This window comes from Ranitomeya variabilis, chromosome 3, assembly GCF_051348905.1.
Source record: "Ranitomeya variabilis isolate aRanVar5 chromosome 3, aRanVar5.hap1, whole genome shotgun sequence".
Taxonomy (NCBI): domain Eukaryota; kingdom Metazoa; phylum Chordata; class Amphibia; order Anura; family Dendrobatidae; genus Ranitomeya; species Ranitomeya variabilis.
The window spans coordinates 37,404,394-37,413,565 of NC_135234.1; positions in this window are offsets into that span (position 1 = coordinate 37,404,394).

Here is a 9,172-nt window from a genome sequence, read left to right on the forward strand (position 1 = left end):
TTTTATCGGAGGCCAAGCACCTATACAAAAATACCACTACTTCCATATGTAAAAATGTGCTGACAGGTTCCTTTTAAGAACCAATAATCATTCAGTGTGTCAGATATGCAGTAACAGGAAGCGGGTATATATGTATATAGCTACAGTGGTGAAATTCGATAAACTGTGAATTGCATAGAAATGTCCCAGTGATGTATAGTGGTGGAGTGGATAACATTACTTCTCTGTATACAGAGTAACGCAGTCCGTGTTGCTGACAGATGACCAGACTTTTCTCATCTGCTCTTAGTTTTTCAGAGTTAAGCCATCGTGCGCCGGTTTCCTACTTTCATATTTTATTTAAAACTTAGAAAAGAAAAAAATGAGCAAAAACCCTGCTGTAACTAAGTAAATAAAAAGCAAAAAGTGCATTTAAATAACATAGAGTTTTTAGTAATACTGTTTTTGATCAAAAACAGTATTACTAAAAACTCTGTGTTATTTAAAGGGAATCTGCCACCCCATTTTTGGCTTATAAGCTGCGGCCACCGCCATCAGGGGCTTATCTAGAGCATTCTGTAATGCTGTAGATAAGGCCCCCCCGATGTAACATGAAAGGTGAGAGGCACAAGTTAGATTATACTCACCCAGGGGAGGTCCGGTCTGATGGGTGTCGCGGTCCGGGTCCAGCGCCTCCCATCTTCATGTGATGACGTCCTCTTCCTTGCTTCGTCTCGCGACTCCTGTGCAGGCGTACTTTATTGCCCTGTTGAGGGCAGAGCAAAGTACTGCAGTGCGCAGGCACCGGGAAAGGTCAGCGAGACCCGGCAACTGCGCACTCAACAGAGCAGATAAAGTACGCCAACACAGGAGCCACGACAGGAAGCAAGGAAGAGGACGTCATCGCATGAAGATGGGAGGCGCCGGACCCGGACCGCAACGCCCATCGGACCCGGACCGCATCGGACCTCCCCTTGGTGAGTATAATATAACTTGTTTTTCTTATCTTTCAGGTTCCATCGGGGGCTTATCTACAGAATTACAGGATGCTGTAGATAAGCCCCTGATGGTGGTGGCCGCAGCTTATAGGCCAAAAATGGGGTGACAGATTCCCTTTAAATGCACTTTTTGCTTTTTATTTACTTAGTTACAGCAGGGTCTTTGCTAATTTTTTCTCTTGTAGGTTTTATATGTTTTATGGCCAATATGAACATGCGTTTATGAGCTGCATGTGTACCAACCCACTCAAGCGAAGCTCAAGTTTTGTGTTTTTTCACATTTTATTTGTATAGTCAGTCAACGTTTTTCTTTAGATGTGACAGAGTCCAGAGAATCGGTTATATCACCAGTGGTCAGACATGATAAATTCATGCCTTTTGGAGGACACTTTTCATCAGTCAGAATGTGATGCCGTTTGGGGGTTATCATTTCCTAAACCAGATTCCCATAACATACATTTTTTATAAAGCAAGAATAAGGATTTTATTTTTGAAAAGTGTGAGGCAGTGACTCGTGTCACAGGTAGCGGTCGCTGTGTGTTCTCCCCAGGTTGTGCATGGAGACGGATGAAGTCCAAAGGTGTGCATGGCAGTCACGGATTTCGGGTCCGGGTTTTCCATGTGGCTGAAAGCCACTGGTTTGTTTGTTGAAAACTCTGCAGTAAGGGGTAGTATTATTATTATTTATTTATATAGCACCAATAATTCCATGGTGCTGTACATGAGAAGGGGTTACATCAAAATGCAAATATCACTTACAGTAAACAAAACTAACAATGACAGACTGATACAGAGGGGCGAGGACCCTGCCCTTGCTGGCTTACATTCTACAGGATGGTGGGGAAGGAGACAGTAGATCAAGGGTTGCAGGATCTCCGATGATGTTGAGGTGGCCGTGTGGTCATTACAGGCTGTAAGCTTCTTTGAAGAGGTGGGTTTTCAGGTTTCTTTTGAAGGATCCAAATGTGGTGGATAACCGGATGTGTTGGGGTACAGAATTCCAGAGGATGGGGGATATTCGGGAGAAGTCTTGGAGGCGATTGCGTGAGGAGCGAATAAGCGTGGAGGAGAGGAGGAGGTCTTGGGAGGACCGGAGATTATGTGGGTGAATATATTGAGAGATTAGTTTGGAAATATACGGAGGAAAAAGGTTATGGATGGCTTTGTAGGTCAGTGTTAGTAGTTTAAACTGGATACACTGGGAAATTGGGAGCCAGTGAAGGGATTTGCAAAGAGGGGAAGCAGGAGTATAGCGAGGAGAGAGATTAATTAGTAGGGCAGTAGAGTTAAGGATGGACCGGAGGGGTGCGAGAGTGTTAGAAGGGTATGGGTGTGTCAGGTGCAATGTCAGTGTCAGTCTGGTGTGTGCTGTTGTGCAGAGCAGAGGCCTGCAGAGCACTGGCTGTGTGGGTGAAGCAGCACAGACCAGCGGAGCCAGCCGCTATGGCAGCTGAATAGCCTGGCACCGGCAGCGTACACAGCAATGCAAGTCTTCCATGGTAACTGGTCTCAGATGTGGACAGTCCTGTGCCCGGAGGTGTCGGAGGTGGATGTCCTTTGCCCGAAAGAGGGCTGGCATGTGTAGCGATTGCAAACAGGTGGATATGGTGCCCGGCTGCTATCCGGAGGAAATGTTGGGCTGTGTGGGTAAAGATACAGCAGTGCAGGACACCCACGGGAACTAGTCAGAGGAAGACTGGCATGTGTAGTGTCTGCAACATGTGAAGCTGTGTTTGGAGACTGTAATATGGCGTGCGGTCGCCCCACGGATACTGAACAAGGAGAGGTCTTTAGGGACTGCAATCTAAAAGCCATATGATGCGTAGTGCTATGAAACGGGCACGGAGATGAGATGCAGCTGCGTGTATTGAACTTTGATAACGTGTACTATAAAATACTATGCACCTTTATGTGTGAAGTAACACATTAAAGAGACTTTTATGTTTGAACTTTGTGGGTTACTGCCTCTTCACTGGGTACGGTGCCACCACAGCATTACAAAAGGAAAAGCACTATGGTTGTGTGGCTTTGACTACATTGCTTCACCACACTGAATCCTCATGAATATTCAAGGTCCCACCCCCACCTATCTCTTTTAGAACAGAATAAAATTTGGAGGCTTCATTCAGACATCGGCTTTTCTCATGTATGAGAAAAACGCACTGATTATTTTGATCACACTTTGATCATAGAGTGGTCCGATTATCATCCGTTCATCTCATACCTGGAGGAGAGGAAAAAAAAAAAGCTGATTCATCTCTTCGTCTCTGGCAGTTCGTGAAAATCAGAGCACACTCAGATGAGATCCAAATACAGCCAAATTTTTTCACGGATCCAATGACTCGTATTGCAGATTTTGATCCAACTCTCAGTTCGAAATCAGACATGTCTCCACGACATGTGAATGGCCCGTAGACTATCAAAGGAAGGAGAGCTATCCGTGAAAAATACAAAACTCTCATATGTGAATGTGAAGAAACCAGATTGTATCTTAATTTCCCAAACAACCATGTTTTTGCAAAAACCAAAAGAACTGGCTTTTTATCTGTATATTGGCTTGTGAATTTAAGTGTTTATGTCTGGTGGGTCAAGAAGACAGACTTGCCAACTTATATACTATCTAACATACTGTGTATGGGTACTGTCACACAGTGGCACTGTGTCCCGCTGTGGTGGCATGATCACATCATGTAACAAAGGTGTTCATGATATTGTATACGATGTGCGCACAGTAACCAATGGCTTCTACATCGCAAATACATCATGAAATTATCGCGCCGTGCATTGCAAAGTGTGACCGCAGTCTACGACGCTGGAGCGATAATCAAGCGACGCTGGAACGTCACAGATCGTGCCGTCGTAGCGACCAAAGTGCCACTGTGAGACGGTACCCTTAAGGTACCTTCACACTAAGCGACGCTGCGGCGATACAGACAACAATGCCGATCGCTGCAGCGTCGCTGTTTGGTCGCTGGAGAGCTGTCACACAGACAGCTCTCCAGCGACCAACGATGCCGAGGTCCCCGGGTAACCAGGGTAAACATCAGGTTGCTAAGCGCAGGGCTGCGCTTAGTAACCCGATGTTTACCCTGGTTACCAGTGTAAAATGTAAAAAAAACAAACAGTACATACTTACATTCGCGTCCCCCGGCGTCCGCTTCCCTGCACTGACTGTGAGTGCCGGCCCTAACAGCAGAGCGGTGACGTCACTGCTGCGCTCTGCTTTTACTTTACGGCCGGCACTTAGTCAGTGCAGGAAGCGGACGGCGGGGGACGTGAAGGTGAGTATGTACAGTTTGTTTTTTTTACATTTTACACTGGTAACCAGGGTAAACATCGGGTTACTAAGCGCGGCCCTGCGCTTAGTAACCTGATATTTACCCTGGTTACCATTGTAAAACATCGCTGGCATCGTTGATTTTGGTGTCAAACACGACGATACACGGCGATCTGACGACCAAATAAAGTTCTGAACTTTAACCAACGACCAGCGATATCACAGCAGGATCCTGATCGCTGCACGATATCGCTATCCAGAACGCTGCAACGTCACGGATCACTAGCGATATCGTTTAGTGTGAAGGTACCTTTAGTCTGTAATAGTGACTGTACATTGAGTGGGTTAAGCTTTGTTTATTGATGTGTGCTTATATGCTAATAGTGCTACTTAATCCCATCACCATTGTTTACCTTATCTTGATGTTGGACTGAAAGACCCTGGGTAACACTAAAAATAGCTTACATGCCTTGGGTATAAAAAGACTCAGAGTTCACATCCTGGGTGTCGGAAGTAACACAGAGCTACCAGCCAGACATTCTGCAAACCACCCAACAGACAAGAGAAAGGACTGCAGCCAATTCATCATAGCACCATCACGAGGGACACTGATCTAGGATTCTATAGGAAACAACCTAGGGGTTTTCGGCTCCGGCTGGAAGGACACAGATCTGATCCAGTGACCATCTCTGAACCATGGATATGTTTGGAGAAAGCCAGGTTTGGGACCCGCTGGTTCCATGGAGATGGTCAGATAAGCCAGGTGGTGACTCTCGTGTCAATTGGCTTTGGACCCTGTATGGACTCTATGGACAGTTCTTGGTCATCTCCCTATGCTTGTCGTTACCTCTTCTCTGTGCGTGCATCCACAGATGGAGTAGCGACCCTGGGAGCTCTGACATCATGTCATACTGGAAATACATGGAGACGCAGTGATCTTTTATATGCGCCCATGTGACCCTGGGAGCTCTGACATCATGTCATACTGGAAATACGTGGAGACGCAGTGATATTTTATATGCGCCCATGTAACCAAACAATTCCAGCCATGGTGGGATTGTTCTGTTTGCTATTGTGTGTTGTGGTTCAATAAAGTATTGCCACACTGTTTTACCTTAACCCTGTGTTGTCTGTGTAGTGTATTGCCCACTGGGAAATAGAGGGGGCGTTCAGTGGTATGAGCCGTGGTCCATGCAGTCTTGCTAAAGACAGCCGGGCCAGCGGCCGAGAGCACCCACTGACCCCGTTTCTTCACAGTGAAAATCTGACGTCTAAATGAGGCCTCACTGTTTCCTCTACCTATCAAAAGCTGAGTCGCCTGTTCTGTGACCTCCCATTCCCTCCTAACCTAGCCAAAGCCCCATAACAACAACACAACCATAACTTTTTTTTATTTTTATTGTTTTCATATCTTAGAAAAAATTGAACTTTGTAAAAAAGAAAGAAAAAATGGAACTGTATGAGGGTTATTTTTTGGATGATTAGTTATAGTTTTTAATGGTACCATTTTGATGTTACTTATGATGTTTGGATTGGTATTTATTGAATTGTATTTTATTGAGACCAAATAATGGCAATGTTAGCGCTTTTTTTTAGGTGTTTACCTTAAGGTTAAAGAATTTAATATTTTGATACATGTCTTTGGGTCTTTGCGTCTCATGTTCACTCTGTCCCCTTCCTTAAAATGAAATGAAATGTTTATCAAATGGAAAGAGGGAGGCATATCTAAAGAAGAATAAAATGCTGTCTGCAGAACCTGCAGGGCACGAATCACATTATCTAAAGCTGACAATGAAATAAAGGCTTGCAAGAGACGTCAAAAGCAATAAAAAAGGCCGAACCTATTTTGCATCTGTTTTCTCTCAGAAAGGAAATGTGACATCAACTGATCTTCACTGTCCTAATAAAGTAATAGAAGAATCCAGGATTTCTATAAACAGAAAGATAGTGACGAAACGCTTAGCTAACATAAATTAATTCAAGTCTCCAGGTCCAGATGAATTACACCCCAGAGTACAGAAGGAAATAGCAGAAGAAATTTTTGAACCACTTACCATAATCTTTGAACATTCTTGGAGAGCAGAAGAAGTCCTAGAAGACTGGAGAAGAGCAAATGTTGTTCCTATCTTCAAAAAGGGGAACTATAGGCCGGTGAGCCTGACTTCCATACCAGGAAAGATCTTTGAACAAATTATTAAACAGCATGAATGTATGTACCTGAATAAGAATGAAGTGATTAACCAGAGTCAGCATGGGTTTGTAACTAGTAAGTCATTTCAGACTAACTTAATTTCCTTATCTTGACTTCAGCAAAGTATTTGACAAAGTATCTCACACCATCCTTATTGAAAAAATGACTAGGAATGGAATGGACAAGGCAACTGTTAGGTGGATTCATAACTGGCTTAGTGATCGGACCCAAAGAGTGGTTGTAAATGGCTGCACATCCAGTTGGAAGAATGTCTCAAGTGGGGTACCACAGGGCTCTGTCCTGGGCCCTGTATTGTTCAACATCTTTATCAATGATTTAGATGAAGGAATTGAGAGTACACTAATTAAATTTGCTGATGACACAAAGCTAGGAGGGATAGCTAATACTAGAAAAGAGAGAGAGAGGATTCAAAAGATATAAATAAACTGGAGCAGTGGGTAGCAACTAACAGAATGGTTTTTAACAAGGAAAAATGCAAAGTACTACATCTGGTCAATAAAAATGAAAAAAGCATTTACATAATGGGAGGAAAAGGGCTAAGCAACAAGCACATGTGAAAAAGACTTGGGTGTACTAATATATAATACTGTACACTCACTGGCCACTTTATTAGGTACACCTGTCCAACTTCTTGTTAACACTTAATTTCTAATCAGCCAATCACATGGCGGCAACTCAGTGCATTTAGGCATGTAGACATGGTCAAGACAATCTCCTGCAGTTCAAACCGAGCATCAGTATGGGGAAGAAAGGTGATTTGAGTGCCTTTGAACGTGGCATGGTTGTTGGTGCCAGAAGGGCTGGTCTGAGTATTTCAGAAACTGCTGATCTACTGGGATTTTCACGCACAACCATCTCTAGGGTTTACAGAGAATGGCCCGAAAAAGAAAAAAAATCCAGTGAGCGGCAGTTCTGTGGGTGGAAATGCCTTGTTGATGCCAGAGGTCAGAGGAGAATGGGCAGACTGGTTCGAGCTGATAGAAAGGCAACAGTGACTCAAATCGCCACCCGTTACAACCAAGGTAGGCCTAAGAGCATCTCTGAACGCACAGTGCGTCGAACTTTGAGGCAGATGGGCTACAGCAGCAGAAGACCACACCGGGTACCACTCCTTTCAGCTAAGAACAGGAAACTGAGGCTACAATTTGTACAAGCTCATCGAAATTGGACAGTAGAAGATTGGAAAAACGTTGCTTGGTCTGATGAGTCTCGATTTCTGCTGCGACATTCGGATGGTAGGGTCAGAATTTGGCGTAAACAACATGAAAGCATGGATCCATCCTGCCTTGTATGGAGCATCTTTGGGATGTGCAGCCGACAAATCTGCGGCAACTGTGTGATGCCATCATGTCAATATGGACCAAAATCTCCGAGGAATGCTTCCAGCACCTTGTTGAATCTATGCCACGAAGAATTGAGGCAGTTCTGAAGGCAAAAGGGGGTCCAACCCGTTACTAGCATGGTGTACCTAATAAAGTGGCCGGTGAGTGTATATATGTATAGGGCAAGAATTTTACTGACCATTGGTCACTATGCATTGGAAAACGTGAGGCAATGTGTGCTCTCACAACTAGCGAGGAGGGAACAATAGTAGTTTGATGGAGTTAAAAGTTAAAGAACTTTGCTGTAGCGTTTTTCTCAGTTTTTTTAATTTATTTTTGAGACAATTTGTCCTCAAAAAATCTATTTTCCACAAACATTATTTAAATTATATCTATATCTATATTAAGACCCTGACAACTATTGAAAGTTCCTAAATTTATCTGCCGAGTGGCATAGTGCGTAAAAAGCGAAGTTGTTATGGCTACGTCGGTAAGTGGTTCTCAGCTTCTCTCTGACTCAGCGTTGCATGTACTTTCCACTTTCTTTCCTCTTGTTTGTATCACAGCTGCGGAGACATATTGTTCATCTCTGTGAGTTCAGCGTTTTCATCGTCTTGTCAGCACCGGAGGGCATTTGCCGGTTCCGCAGCTTCTGTCAGACAGAATTTAACATGTCTGCAACTTACATGACTAAACGGGACATGCGATACCTGTTATAATGCAAATTTGGCTTCATTAGGGCGCCTAATATGTTTTTTCACACATTGCTCCCTGAAAAGTTGCAAAATTGTGCACAGCCGTCACAAACAATTTATTTTCATGTTGATGTAATTTTTCATTAAGGCTGAGCAATTGTTTTGCTGGGTAATATTTCCTCCAACATGGTATCTATATCCTATATTGGAGGGGTACGACCACCCGCACCGATGAGCCGAACAGGAACCTTTCTCGCCATTAGAGTGGCAGTGCGTATGCCCGTCTGCTGCTCCATTCATTCCTTATTTTGCTGCCCAGCTCGGTGCTCGGCTTTTTCCAGCAGCCCCATAGAGATGGATGGAGATGCAGTCTGGCCCTCAGCTGGCTGCTCCATTATGTAACAAAAAAAAATTCCCCTATCTGTCAAACAATGAGGGGCCAGCGGTCAGGATAGCTTACCCTATATATAGGTTATAAGTTCTTCGGGGACCCACGGGGAGGTACCCGATGTTGCTCAGGGGCCAGTGGGAGATGTAGGTCCACTGGCAGCGGATGTTATTGTCACGGTAGTTGAGGTGGGTCACTGGACCTCTAAACACTTCCCTCGTGTCCACAACAATTGTCAATAGACAGAGGTTGCACTTACGGAGAGGGTATAACACCCTCCCGGGGTCGCTCCTGTAGAGGT